This window comes from Symphodus melops (assembly GCF_947650265.1).
Source record: "Symphodus melops genome assembly, chromosome: 2".
NCBI lineage: Eukaryota > Metazoa > Chordata > Actinopteri > Labriformes > Labridae > Symphodus > Symphodus melops.
This window is the reverse complement of record NC_136692.1, coordinates 16,790,613-16,804,448: the sequence shown is the minus strand read 5'-3', so window position 1 is coordinate 16,804,448 and position 13,836 is coordinate 16,790,613.

Here is a 13,836-nt window from a genome sequence, read left to right as displayed (position 1 = left end):
TTTAATAATCATGAGGGACATGAGTTGCTTGGAACATCCTGTAATCTTAACAGTGTCTCAATCAATTTCTCAATTTTAACCCATTTAGGGATTTTTCTGGTAAATATTACCTTTTGTAGGTCAGGGTGCTATTCAGATAAAAAAAAAAAGAAAGAACATATAATTTGTGGTTGAATGGGTTAAACAATCAGCATGAAATCATATTATAGACAAACTTAATATTTTTAGAATGATGATGGGAAAACTATAACAGCTGTTTGGAAGAGGAAGGAGAAGTATAACATAAGCCCAAAAAAGACTCAGCAGAAAAAGGCTGTAAATGCATACCTGTGTATACTTTGACGTGTGTAATCAGCATGAATAGCAAAAAACAAGAACAACAAGCTCTTCTGCCAACCTATCTTCATATGTCTCCTCCTCCTTTTCTCGCTATCTCCCTCACTGTCCCTGCTCTCCTCTTTTTCACCTTGCACAACCTCCTTATCGCCACCATTCAATCTCACACTCGCTCACTTCTTTTCGCCTCGCCTCTTTTTGTCTTTTCACTATCTCTCTTCTCTCACTTCCTATCTGACCTTAATTCCTGCATTCTCTGAATCTTTCCTCCCCCTCCACCTTACCTTCTCTTCATCTTCCCGTCAGCTGCTTTCTGCACATTTTCACTTTTTTTTTGTTGTCCTTTAATGTTCACTGGTCTCCCAAACCCACATTCTTTTCTTGTTTCTCATTGCTGTGGTGTCCTTTGATTATGTACATTATTTTACTTTTACTATTATTTTTTTCTTTTTCTTTCTTTACATTGTCCACTTGCATTTCCTTTTTTTCATTCTCTCTACTTTACAGTAACTGAGATTGTTTTTAATTCTTCATCGTCACTTTTTCGTCTGTCTCTGCTTTTTTAACTTTGAACTCAGTCAGAGGTAGCCTATTCAGAGAATTTTTTGGTTTGGCTGAGAGTTTTATTTATTTCTAATTGTATTCTCCTCTGGGCTTTGCTAAAAATGCATTCAACAACCATTAATCAAATTTAACCCAATTTTTCCCCTTTTACCACTCCCGCTGTGCATTCGGTGGAAGGCAGGGAAACCACATGGTGAGATGAATGTTCAGTCCAACACACAGTTCCCAAAATAGCCAAATGCTCTCCACTTTTCTCTCCAGTCCACCTGGTCTGGCTTTATCTGAACAGTCCCAGATAGGGAATTAAACATCCCTCCCTATTTTTCTACTTGCTACATGGAATTTAACTTCGGAGACTGTGCTCTCTCTCTACAATGTAAAAATTAAGTAATATAAATTAGCTAAAAATATAAACAGGTAATTAAAGAATAATATGTGCAGGACTAAATAAGTTAACAGTGCAGTGTTTAGTAGTGTAAAAACATGACAAAGTAAATAAGTTATCTTTCACTGTATTTACTTTATAGTGTGCGTAGATGATCATTTAAATTAAATAATACATGTACATTCACATGCAGTGACAGTTTAGTTTCAGGGTTATTTCACAGCAGCAGGCTTGACACTCTTTGACTGTTTAGTGTTCATCAGAGTGACAGCCTGGGGGAAGAAACTGTTGTGATCTGTAACGCTTACTGAAGGGGAGGAGTTTGAACAGTTTGTGTCCAGGGTGTGAGGGGTCTGCAGTGATGCTACCTTTATGTTTCCTGACCCTGGACTGGTATAAGTCCTAGATGGAGGGAAGGTCGACACCAATGATGATATCTAACTAACTCACTAGCATACATTGTACACACAGTACAAATATGAACCACAGCCTTGTATGATTGAGGCAAATTGTGTACAAAAAAAGTTCAAAATAGTCAAATAAACCTTAAAAGTTTGGTGTGTGATAACATTATTTATTGCCTTTCTTGCATCTCAAAAAATATATTGTCATATATTGCCTCTTGAATTTGAACAGAACTAATGGTGCACTGTTATGTCAAAATAAGAAAAATTACACAAAAGACGAAAGGGATTAGCACTGCTTTGGCCTACTCTGTAAAAAGAACGCTGCAACTAATTGCTGGAAATAAGTATATACATATCTTACATTAATATGGGTAGAATAGAACTACATCAATGACTTATTTCAAAAACCAATTCATCAAATTTTAAAACAAAACAACATAAAAACCATAACAAAATATAAGCTCTGCAGACATCAGCTCAGCTAATGAAGTTGTAAATAGTTGAAAATATACGTTTGTAAAATGTAACTGTGTAGTTATCGTCCTTTGTACAAACGTGAGTCCTGCTGGTACCTCTCAGTCTGAGATTTCAGCAGCTTAGACAGTAGCTTACAATTAGTCTGCTAGCCAGCCGGGTAAGAAGTTGGCGCTTGTTCCAACCAACAAGATAAGTCTGCAAACAACTTTACATGATCTCATTGGCCCGATCTAAGAACATTCAACATGCATTGGGAAGCCAAAACCCTCATATTTTGACCACAGAAGATGAAGTGTCCTCACTAAAATATAACGTGTTTCCCTTAAGTGCAGTGAAAGTAATGTAGTAATGTATTAAGGACAGACTACCTGCCATAAGTTCCTTTTCCAGCTTTCTAACCACTCAGTGCTTATTAGACTAGATGTCACATTTATCCATTCCCATACAAAAAGATATACTCAACTGCCCATACTTTGTATATAGTTTCATTCACATACATTCGCTGTTGTAGCAGAGGGAACAACTTTGGGCTCAGTGTCTTTCCCAAGGACACTTTAAAATGTAACTGCTTGAGATAGGGATCAACGACTAACCTTCTAGTCAAGAGACGGCAGATTCTACCACTAACTTAACACTGGTGACTTACACATCACTTATTGGTGACTTACACATCACAGTGACTTACACATCACTTACCACTGGCCTTTAGTTTATGTTACCATTGTTTACAATCCTACTCGTCTTTGAACAGTTATTTTGGAGATATTAGATAAAACTTAATGGTTGTTAGGTAAATGCCAAGGATGAGGGAACTGCAATATGGCATGTGCCTCTTTACTCCCCACATGGACTGTTTTCCTCCATTCATTTAATGCCTGCTTAAACGCTTGTATACAATATTAATCAGACGTATACCAAATAAAATACATAAATTGTATTTTTTAGAAAGTAGCAGTCTATTCCATCAAAATAAATCTCCATTTTCTTGTACATTAGGGAGTGGCATCTTGGATAGAGAGACACAGAGAGGTACACACAGACAGACAACCATCAGTGTAAATGCTGGCAAAATATCAAAACAGTATACTTGCCTTAAACCATGAGTACATTTACACTAAGTACCCTGACTGGCCGATTCAACATCAGAAATTTTTCAGGAAAAACCCAATGCTTGCTTCAATGCAGTATTTGGAAACCAGCCAGCAGAGTCTGAGGGATGGCCAACGGAAAAGCAAATGAAGCACGTCAAGCCCATATGTCTCAGGATGTATAATACCCACCGAGGGGCTGTGATAACCATCCAGCTGGATAAATGTTAAATTTACAGAAGAATCAACCCGAGGAAAACTGGTTAATGCGCTCAGTTTGGTTTACACTTTCACTCTGGGCATGATTGAGCTTATTAATGATATCAAAAACAGGCTTAAAAGGATCCACCTAAATTCAGAGAGTATGAATCTTTTTTAATAAAAGTATATAGTGGATATCCATCAGTAAGTAGATTTCAGTTAAGAGAGAGTCAGGAGTTTTCCTACACTTTCTTATACTTATTTTACAGATACTTTAGACGACGTGTTATATGAGAAACATTATGATTAGTCATTACAAAGCGGATGTAGAGTGGGAACTGCTGCTTTTGACAGTGAGTGAATTATGACTCCTACCTACTACTCTCTCTGATTAAAGATGCCCCCCCTTTGCATCTTTTTCTCACTTAAAATCATTTATGTCGATTGGGAGAGATGGAAGGTTGAAGAGGTTAATTTTGAAAAGAAAATCCTTTATTGGAGATTGAAGGAGAGGAGAGCTTGACTGCAAAGAAAAAGGGCATGAGGGAGATAGTCCAACTGGATGTTCTGTAACACAAAAGGCAATGAAGAGAGCAGGAGTCAGGAGAGAGAAGGAAGCAGGAGTGATGAAAAGGTGCATGGCTGTTAGGTAAGTAAAGTGGGTCAGCCCCATGTCCTGCAGCTTCGATAAGCAATTTAAGGCAGAATTATCCAACATGTTTGTAAAGTCCAGTAGCCCAGTCTAAGAAGACACAGAGAGATTACGCTTGTTTTTACTTCACCATACCAAATTAAAGGAAAGAATTCAAATAAATTTCTCTTTAATAACGCAAAGAACTAGGACAGATTTTTTTTTCTTCATGAGACTTGGTCAAAAAAGACATCTGACACAATCGTAAATGTGCAAAATTACCACCAATTCCTGACCCCATGTGGTGACATGTAGAGTGCAAACAGAAAGTCCAAAAGAGTCCTTTTACCTGGTGGATACATTAATCTTCTTTACTTTTTGGTGAAGTATTTTAAAGAGAGCCCCAAGAGCCATGAACATTGTTTTGGTGATATCTCAAATCATGTTTCATCACATGTGTTACGTAACAGAAATACACAGTCATGCTCAAACTAAAAATAGTCATAATCACATTTTAACCCTAATCCAAGCCATAATCTTGGAAAAAATTATCTGATCAAGTAATTTGGCAGCAAGTATGTCTTCCTCATGAAAGAGGGTAAGAGATGACGGTGACATGGCAAGCTGCATTATTTACATTTTGTCAAGGAAGTAACTTGAGCCTTGTTCACAATTGTATAAAACTTGGACTAAGCTGTGTAAACATCCATCCATTTTCTGTCGCTTTTCCGGGGCCGGGTCGCGGGGGCAGCAGTCTAAGCAGAGACGCCCTTCTGGTGACCAAGCTCCTCACCCAATCTATTAGGGTGCGCCCGGCCACCCTACGGAGAAAGCTTATTTCAGCCGCTTGTATCCAGGATCTTGTTCTTTTGGTCATGACCCAAAGCTCATGACCATAGGTGAGGGTAGGAACAAACATGAGCATGTTGATGGAGCCAACAAGACCACATCATCCGCAAAAAGCAGAGTCGAAATCCTCTGGTCCCTGAACCGGACCCCTCCGGCCCCTGGCTGCACCTAGTAATTCTGTCGATAAAAGTTATGAACAGGACCGGTGACAAAGGGCAGCCCTGCTGGAGGCCAACACACACCAGGAACAAGTCCGACTTACAATGCGAACCAGGCTCCTTCTCCGGCCGTACAAAGACCGGACCGCCCTTAGCAAAGGGCCCCGGACCCCATTCTGTCGGAGCATCCCCCACAGGTCGCCACGGGGGACACGGTCGAATGCCTTCTCCAGATCTGCAAAGCACATGTGGACTGGTTGGGCAAACTCCCTTGAACCCTTGTGCAACCGTTGGAGAGTGTAGAGCTGGTCCAGTGTTCTGCAGCCAGGACGAAAACCGCATTGTTCCTCTTGGATCTGAGGTTCGATTAACGGCCGGATCCTCCTCTCCAATACCCTAGAATAGACTGTCCCAGGGAGGCTGAGGAGGGTGATTCCCCGATAGTTGGAACACACCCTCCGATCCCCCTTCTTGACAATAGGGACCACCACCCCGCTCTGCCAGTCTAGGGGCACTGTCCCCGACCTCCACGCGATGTTACAGAGATGTGTTAACCATGAAAGCCCCTGAACATCCAGATACTTAATATACTCAGAGCGAATCTCATCCACCCCTGATGCCTTGCCACAGAGGAGCCTGCCAACCACCACGGTGACTTTGGCTTGGGTGAGGGCTGTGCTACCTCTGAGAGCACAGCCTCTGCTTCCGCAATGGAAGACATGATGGTGGGATTGATGAGATTATCGAAGTATTCCTTCCACCGCCCAACTACATCCTCAGATGAGGTCAGCAGCTCCCCACCTCCACTGTAAACAGTGTTGGGGAAGCACTGCTTCCCCCTCCTGAGGCGACAAATGGTTTGCAAGAATTTCCTCGAGGACATCTGAAAGTCCTCCTCCATGGCCTCCCCGAACTCCTCCCAGGCCCGAATTTTTACCTCCACAACAGCCCGGGCTGTGGAACACCCGGTCAGCTGCCGATAGGATTTCTTCTTCAGCTTGACGGCTTCCCTTACTTCCGGTGTCCACCAATGGGTTCGGGGTTTTCCGCCATGACAGGCACCAGAGACCCTGCAACCACAGCTCAGAGCAGCTGCTTTGACAATGGAGGTGGAGAACATGGTCCACTCAGACTCAATGTCTCCAGCCTCCTCCGGGATCTGTGAGAAGCTCGCCCGGAGGTGGGAGTTGAAGACCTCGCTAACAGAGGGGTCTGCTAGATGTTCCCAGCAGACCCTCACTACACGTTTGGGCCTGCCGAGTCTGACCGGCTTCCTCCCCTGCCAGCACATCCAACTCACCACCAGGTGGTGATCAGTTGACAGCTCAGTCCCTCTCTTCATCCGAGTGTCCGAGACACACGGCGGGAGGTCAGATGACGCAACCACAAAGTCTATTGCCTAGGGAGTCCTGGTGCCATGTGCACTTATGGACATCCCTGTGCTCGAACTGCGTGAACAATAGACTTTGAATATTGATGGACTGATGGAGTGATGTCGGTGGGCTCCAGAGGCTCAGCAGCAGCAGCCGGCATACTCAAAATCCTGTCTCAGCCTAACTTTTAGTCAACCTAACGACAAGCTGAGAACTAAAGCTGAGGCGGGTTAATAGCCTCTTGAAGAACCCTTACATCACGCCCACCTGTCAATCATGTCAGCTTCACGCCTAACTATGGATAACTTAACAATTTCAAAAAACTTTTTAGAGACTGTTTAAATGCAACCGGTACGATTTTTGTGTACTTAATTAAACTGCTGCGTTTGCTTCTTCTCTACTCTATTGTTGATGTTGTGAATCTGTTGAACTAGCACTGATATAAAACTTAATGAGAGAACACAATTAACATATTGCAGTGCAGATTTCTTTGACATCTCAGAGTTATTATGGTTTTATATTAGTGTGAAGGAGCCAGATTCATGTTCTGGCCCTCACCTGGACCTCCGAAAATCCAATATGTTTTGTACCCAAGCTTAGTTTTTCATCTGTGCTTGATCAATTTTAAATTGAAAATTGTAAGTAATTCACATCATCAGCATCATTGTGTAGCTTCTCAGCCTTGATGGCCAAAGAACATCATCTCCTTGTCTCTTTTTAAAGTTCTCAAAGATATTTAAGTTGTCATGTAGTGCAAAAAACTACCGCCCATGTTTTCAATATCCAGTGGTTAAAGGTTGTTATCTTTTGCTGAGCATGAATGACTTTCCGAATGAAATCTTGACAATCAACTGAATCCCTGAACCACTTCCTGCTGCTTTCTACAGACAGCAATGTTTTGTTGTTTCATTCTGCTTTTGTCCAGGGTTGTTGCTCCTTTCATTCATGTAGTTTTCTTTTATCTTACTACATTTATGGCTGTAGATTTTCATTTTTATTTACTGTATTTATGTATGATAGACGATCAACCCACCAGCCTCCTTCTTTTTTTTTCAGTCTCTTTATCTCTGATCTCAGTCTTCCTTTTCTTCTGCTGTTCATTCTGTTCTCCCCTCCTCTCTTTTCCTCGTTCTATCTGCCCCACTGTGCTGATTCTTTGACTAGAATGCTTACTCCACACACCAGAGCTGGGCCCATTAGCTGAGACCAGCAACACTCCTCCTCCTCCTTCTGCCCTCCTGCATTCCTCTGCTCCACTTCCATTAACCAGCCAATCAATTAATACAGGTTTGAGTCGTTGGAGAAGGAGCCAAAAAAGAGCAATCCTCTAATTAGCTTGGACGCTAGATCAGCTCCCTATATCTTTCTGCCTGTCTGCATAAAACACCCGGTACACCAACACTGCTATTCTCTCATTCTCTCTTACTCACACCACACACACTCTCACACATACATGCACACTCACTCACACACAAACCCTTTTGACATAATGATTATGAGCATTGTAGTAACCTTTCCAAGTATAATCAGGACACATAGGCTCTTATATTTAAGTATACATCAAGTGACCAAATATTGCTTCAATGATTGTTCTTTTCTAACGTATAGATGTGGTACGTTTGTGCTTGTGATTGTTTTGGGGTCCGGAATTTGGCTGGCGGTCTTTTCCATTTAATTTCATGGATCTTTAAATGGGAGAATGTCAGGTTTGCCCAAACATGGGATATTTGTTTTTTTAAGACGAAGTCCTATTTATCTGTATAGTATCTAACCGTTTGTAACAACTTAGCCTTTGCTTGTTTCACACACCTTCTCTCAAAATATGGTTTATTGCTCAAAAAACAAACAACTAAAGAATTTCACATGTTTTGTTCATCCCACATATTCCATCTATAAAAGTTAAAAAGAGGTTCAGGAGATTTAAATAGAATTAAGAACCAAAAAGGTACGTTTAACATAGCCTTTAGAGTTGTTGGACCTGGACCTTGGATATTATTGCACTCTATGAAAATATAACATAATAAGTATAATCATAGCTCCTTTGAGGAACTTTAAGTTAGCTTTGATTTCGGCAGCCCTGTAAAGCTGTTTTCTTGACTTTGCCTCCTTCTTTTTAACATGAAATGAATCACTCATGGAGAATCTTTGCTCCGGACAAAACAGGCTGTCTCTGCAGCATGCAGTCAATCACTTCGTCTGGCACCTACCCAGCAACTGCAGATTCTGGCAATGTGAATTACTATATAGAAATGATCAATCTTTTGCTGATTGTTCTGTCTGCTATGTCATAAAGAGGCATCAGTATTAGTTCATTATGTTGCATATGCAGCACATAACTCCTCACAGAATCTTTAAATATATTAATACTTTAAACTTACTAACTGACAAGGTGTTATGACCAAAACTTCAGGCATAAAGACAGTGTTACACAAACCAATGGTTGTTTTACCGTACTTTTGTATGACCCAAACTTCTATATACAATCTATGTTTCATCATCAATCTTGTTGTCTTTTTTCTGTGTCTTACATTACCTTTACATAACTAACCAACATTTTACATTTTAAATGAAGTATTTCCTGTAACATCAACTGAATTGGTTATGTGCTGCTATTAAAATAGGTTTACTGTTATGACTGACAGTTCACCAATGCTGCTTCTGCAAAGTCTTGCTTTGAAATTTTTATTGAAACTGTTTGGATGTTAATATACATTTTACCTAAAAAAAATTATATATATATATATATATATATATATATATATATATATATATTTATTTATTTTTAAATAACACAAAGTATGTTGAAGTACAAGTTTCTTTTTGGTCTGTCCTTTTTTTTTTTTTCTTTTTAGCCAGAATCCAACAGAGTTACAGGTGACTTAAAAGGAAGAGGAACTAGATCAGTTGCAGTTGAACTTTTGTTCTTCTGTACGGATTTATAGTGAAATTCAACAGATTACAACATCATCATCAAACAGTCCACTTTATCTCATTCAGATTAATATTCTGTATACATTGAAAGAGGCATCTTAGTGCTCCACTTGTCCTCTACTCCTCCAGTGGTTTGTATCAGCCTCTTTGTGCAGATTTTGTGTTAAGGAGCCCAGTTGGATCAGTTGTGTCACTTTACTTTCCCAGAAAGGGTCCTTCATTTTTCAAACTTTTCTGTATCCAGGGCAGAGTTTTGCTGATCATGCAGACTGCGTTTGTTTTATTTGAGACAATCTCATGTTCCCATATGGATTCACACCTGCATGTTTCCAGGCAGAACAACTATAATATTCAATGTTCATTACAGACTGGCTATCTTCCTTGAAATTTCTCAACTGTAAAAGAAGATATATAACCTCTTTATCATATTACTTATTAATTTAGACATTAATGATATGCCTGGAAAGTATACTTGTTTAAAAATATGCAGAACCCCAAAATGACATTACGAATCATCCCTCCATAATGACAAATAAAACATTTCAAACATATATTTCTAGGTCTAAACATTCAAGATTTAATAACTTCTCACAAAACCAACTCATCTGTTTAGAGGATATTAAGGGATAATTAATTAGGGATGTTGCTGATCTGACTAAGGGGTGGATGCCAGGAAGCTAAAGGCCTACCTCAGCTCTACTTCATTGCTTTTTTCTTGGTTGACCGATAGTTCGTTTGAAACAGCCTTTCTAAAATGGTGACTGCCATTGTTGGGATTAAAAAAAAATAGGTGACATTACTTAGACCACATCCATGTTTTATACAGTAGATGTTCTCGTCCTATCATGATTCCAATCAGATATAACAACCTGCTCACTATATGTTATTCCCCACTATCTTTTATGAAACATGATGAATATGTGCCAGTCTATATGTATGAAATACAACTGCATAGAATGTCCCTACAAATGTGCCTTATGGCCCATAGTTGGGGCAGGGACTTCTTGCATGTCAGTCAGGTAATATTGTGAGTATTAAGGAGTGTCTTTAGTGCAATGGTTAGAGAGGATTGATGTGTGAAACAGAGACGAGAAGTTCACCTAGTAAACCACATTGATTGTATTTTACTGTTCAAGTGCATTTTAAACTGGCAATAACAGAGGGAAAACAACCTGTGTGATCATATGGATTAGAGGTTGTGTTGCTTTATACCCACCAGCCCCCAAGCTGCATAAGTACGTTTGTTTTAGATTAAAAGACCATTTATACCTGTATATTTTGAAATCAAAGTTAGTGCTGCTGTTAGGACTCAGTTTAGCTCAACAGACAATTAAAAAATGTTGATTTGAAGTGGAATCAACTGTTCTAAGTGGACAGCTCTCTGAATGTATTTTTAAGCATTTGTATTGCATTGTTTTACCTGTTTAAATTGTACTTGTGATTATATGTAAAATCAACCATTATAGAGTAAAACAAAAGTGCCATTTCACAAACTGCAGCTGAAGTTGTCAATGAAGAAAAAAGCAGCTGACCACGGCACCCTCAAATAAAATCCACTCAGAATTAGGAAGATAAGACTTTTTGTCCAGACAAAATCAGTCTGAATCTTCATATCAGTTGGAAGAAATTCTCAGAAAAATACTCTTCATTTATTTGTTAAATGTTTATTGCCACTCTTACTGTCTGATCTTTTTGTAAAGCACACTCTTTCTCTGAGGCATGTAGAGACATTTTTCCTGACTGAAAAGTGAATATGACTTTGCAATACATGTGAAGTATTCATACTAAGTGGGCCATAATGTTCATTAAAAAAATGTTTTAGACAAATGTGAATTTGCACTTGTCCTGCAGTGTTCTCTCTCTTCTCATCTTCCACCTCTCAGACGCACTTTAGCTAAGGCCTGCTGAGCAAGATCAGAGAACAGGAAGGGGAGGGGGAAGAAGAAGCAGGAGGAGGGGTTAAGGGGAGGGGGACAAGGGGGGGACTTCGTTTCAAAGGGGAGGTGCCAGGGCTTCCTGCGGGGGTTGCCTGTGTGAATGCTCCCTGAATGACAATGCTGCGCATCAGGGCCTCAGCACGACTCCCTTTAGCAGCAGCACACACACTTACACACCCACCCACCCACTCACAGTAGCAGGGAAAGAGCCTGAGAAAGCTGCATGAGCATGCAGTAGCAACAGTCGCAATTACAGAGGTATGCATTGTGCTTAAAAGGAAAAGGAGGTAGAGAGTGCAAATGTCATCCTCTTTAAGCCTTGGCCTAACCATCCTAATGATCTTTTAGCGATTGGCGTGGGGGCCAGCTTGTCATCCCTCGCATCCCACCAAAGCGTATTTCCCTTTAATAGTGGGAAGCACTGGCAGGCTTGTCCACCAGCATCAGGACCACCCCCTCCCCACCGTCTCTTTACCACCCACCCACCTTTTCCCAACACTTTTACTCTCTCTCTCTCTCTCTGTTGTCAGTGGGGTTTTTATCATACCTGATAGTAGCCACTAGTCTATGGAATCAGATGATGAGTAAATCCAGTGATGCTCACAAGTTATGACGTTGAGATGGCATCCTGTAAATAATAGCACAGCCATGAGATCCACTACATCGTGTGGGTTATACACACGGTGTGACCTCAGGATGACTGTAGCACCCCATCAGAGCTTGATGTGAGATAATTTATTCATGCTGCATAAACACCCTATATACCATATTTAGAGAACGTGTCAAGTTATATTTGACAACAATAAAATTAATCTGAAAATTTCAATGGGATACATTTGGGCTGTTTCATTTATAGAAAAGGGCTTTTTGTTCTTTTTAAATGCCAAACAGTAAAATAAAATAACAAACAGAATAAGCTGGCTATCTGTGAAGGCCAACTCTGGTCCCATCAGGCACCAAGCCTTTAAGATTGGAGGTCAGGGGATGTTTCCTGGTGGCCTGAGATTAAGCTTGTGTAAAAAGAATATCAGACAGGCTGTTCCATGCCAAAATACACAGCTTTAATGTGATACATACAGGATAAACAAAATTAACCAAATACAAAAACTAACCAACTAACTAACAGAACTAGTGTGTATTTAGACTGAAGAGTTCTTTGTTACCATGTAATGAACTCTTGGATCACCTACATCTGGTTGTAACAATGTCATTTTATAAGGCCAACTGACATCAGGCTAGCAATAATATTAAACCATCTTTGTCATTGGTTTGTTTAATAATAAGTGACTTTTAATGATTCAAGTCTGTCTGTTGTCTATACTGATTTTTTTCAGGGTTAGCAAATACTTGAAATCTTCAAATTCATTTAATTACATTTATTAACACATTTTGACAAAGAGTTTAATGAACAAGAAACATAAAGAGAGAAAATACGAGTCTGTGTAAAGACATATTAATGCTGTTGCATCACATATTGGACACACAGGTTAACCCCCCCTCTTATGAAGTTTTTATGAGTTCTACATATTCAACCACAGTTTTCATATATAGATCCCACCCAAAGCCCACCATATGGCCTACATTAAGTGTTCTCCCAACAGTTTTTTAGAACAGAAATCAGACCTCCAAAAGATGAGCAGTTGTTCCAAAGTAGTTGGTAGAAGAGACAAACAACGAGCATAACTCTCAAACACTTTTCAGCGTTTGACAGATGGCTGGAGGTATAGTTACTAAGCCACCCTGATGCACGACAAAGGCAGTCGCTTCCAAAGACATGCAGGTGGTGTTCCGAGCTTTCTACTCTTATTTCAGCACTTTGGACAGCGCCGCAAGGCCTTGGAACAAGGTAGGGAGCTGTTTCAGGACCAAGGACAGCTCCAAAATGACCAAACATTCTGCTGTTAATGTACTTTGAATCAATTGTTCTTCTTTTCACATTGTACGGTAAACAAAAATATCTCAGAGACTCAGCTTTTAAAGAGATTCATTTGGCTGCTGTAGAATTTTTATTAAGGGTTTCACTAGCCCCCACCCCCACCCCTTCATGTCTCCACCCAAACCTTCATTTCCCTGCTCTGGAGAGGTGACAGCTTGCTTGGTTAGCCCAGGCAAACAGCTTGCTGAATTGCATCAAAGACGACTCAGATGCCAGAGCCAGACTGACAGACTGCTTGGAGGAGAACGAAGGGAGTGAAGGGAGATGAAAAAAATGCCTTGTTCAAAGTGTCCTCAAAATAACAGTGCGTCCTCAAAAAAAAAGAAAAAAAGAACTCCAACTCTTCAAACTCTCCTCCTGGCTGCACACATGAAAAAATTTAATCTATTGGCAGTATCTTTCTTTCATACATATCAGTAGCTGAAATAACACACAATACATTATATAACACTAATTGGTGTCCTGTTGAGGCCTTAAAAAACTTTTAATTAAATGGTCAAGGCAGATTTTTCATATGTCCTAGTAAGGGATCCTATTCAAGCTAAATTGCATTGGCTCTCAAG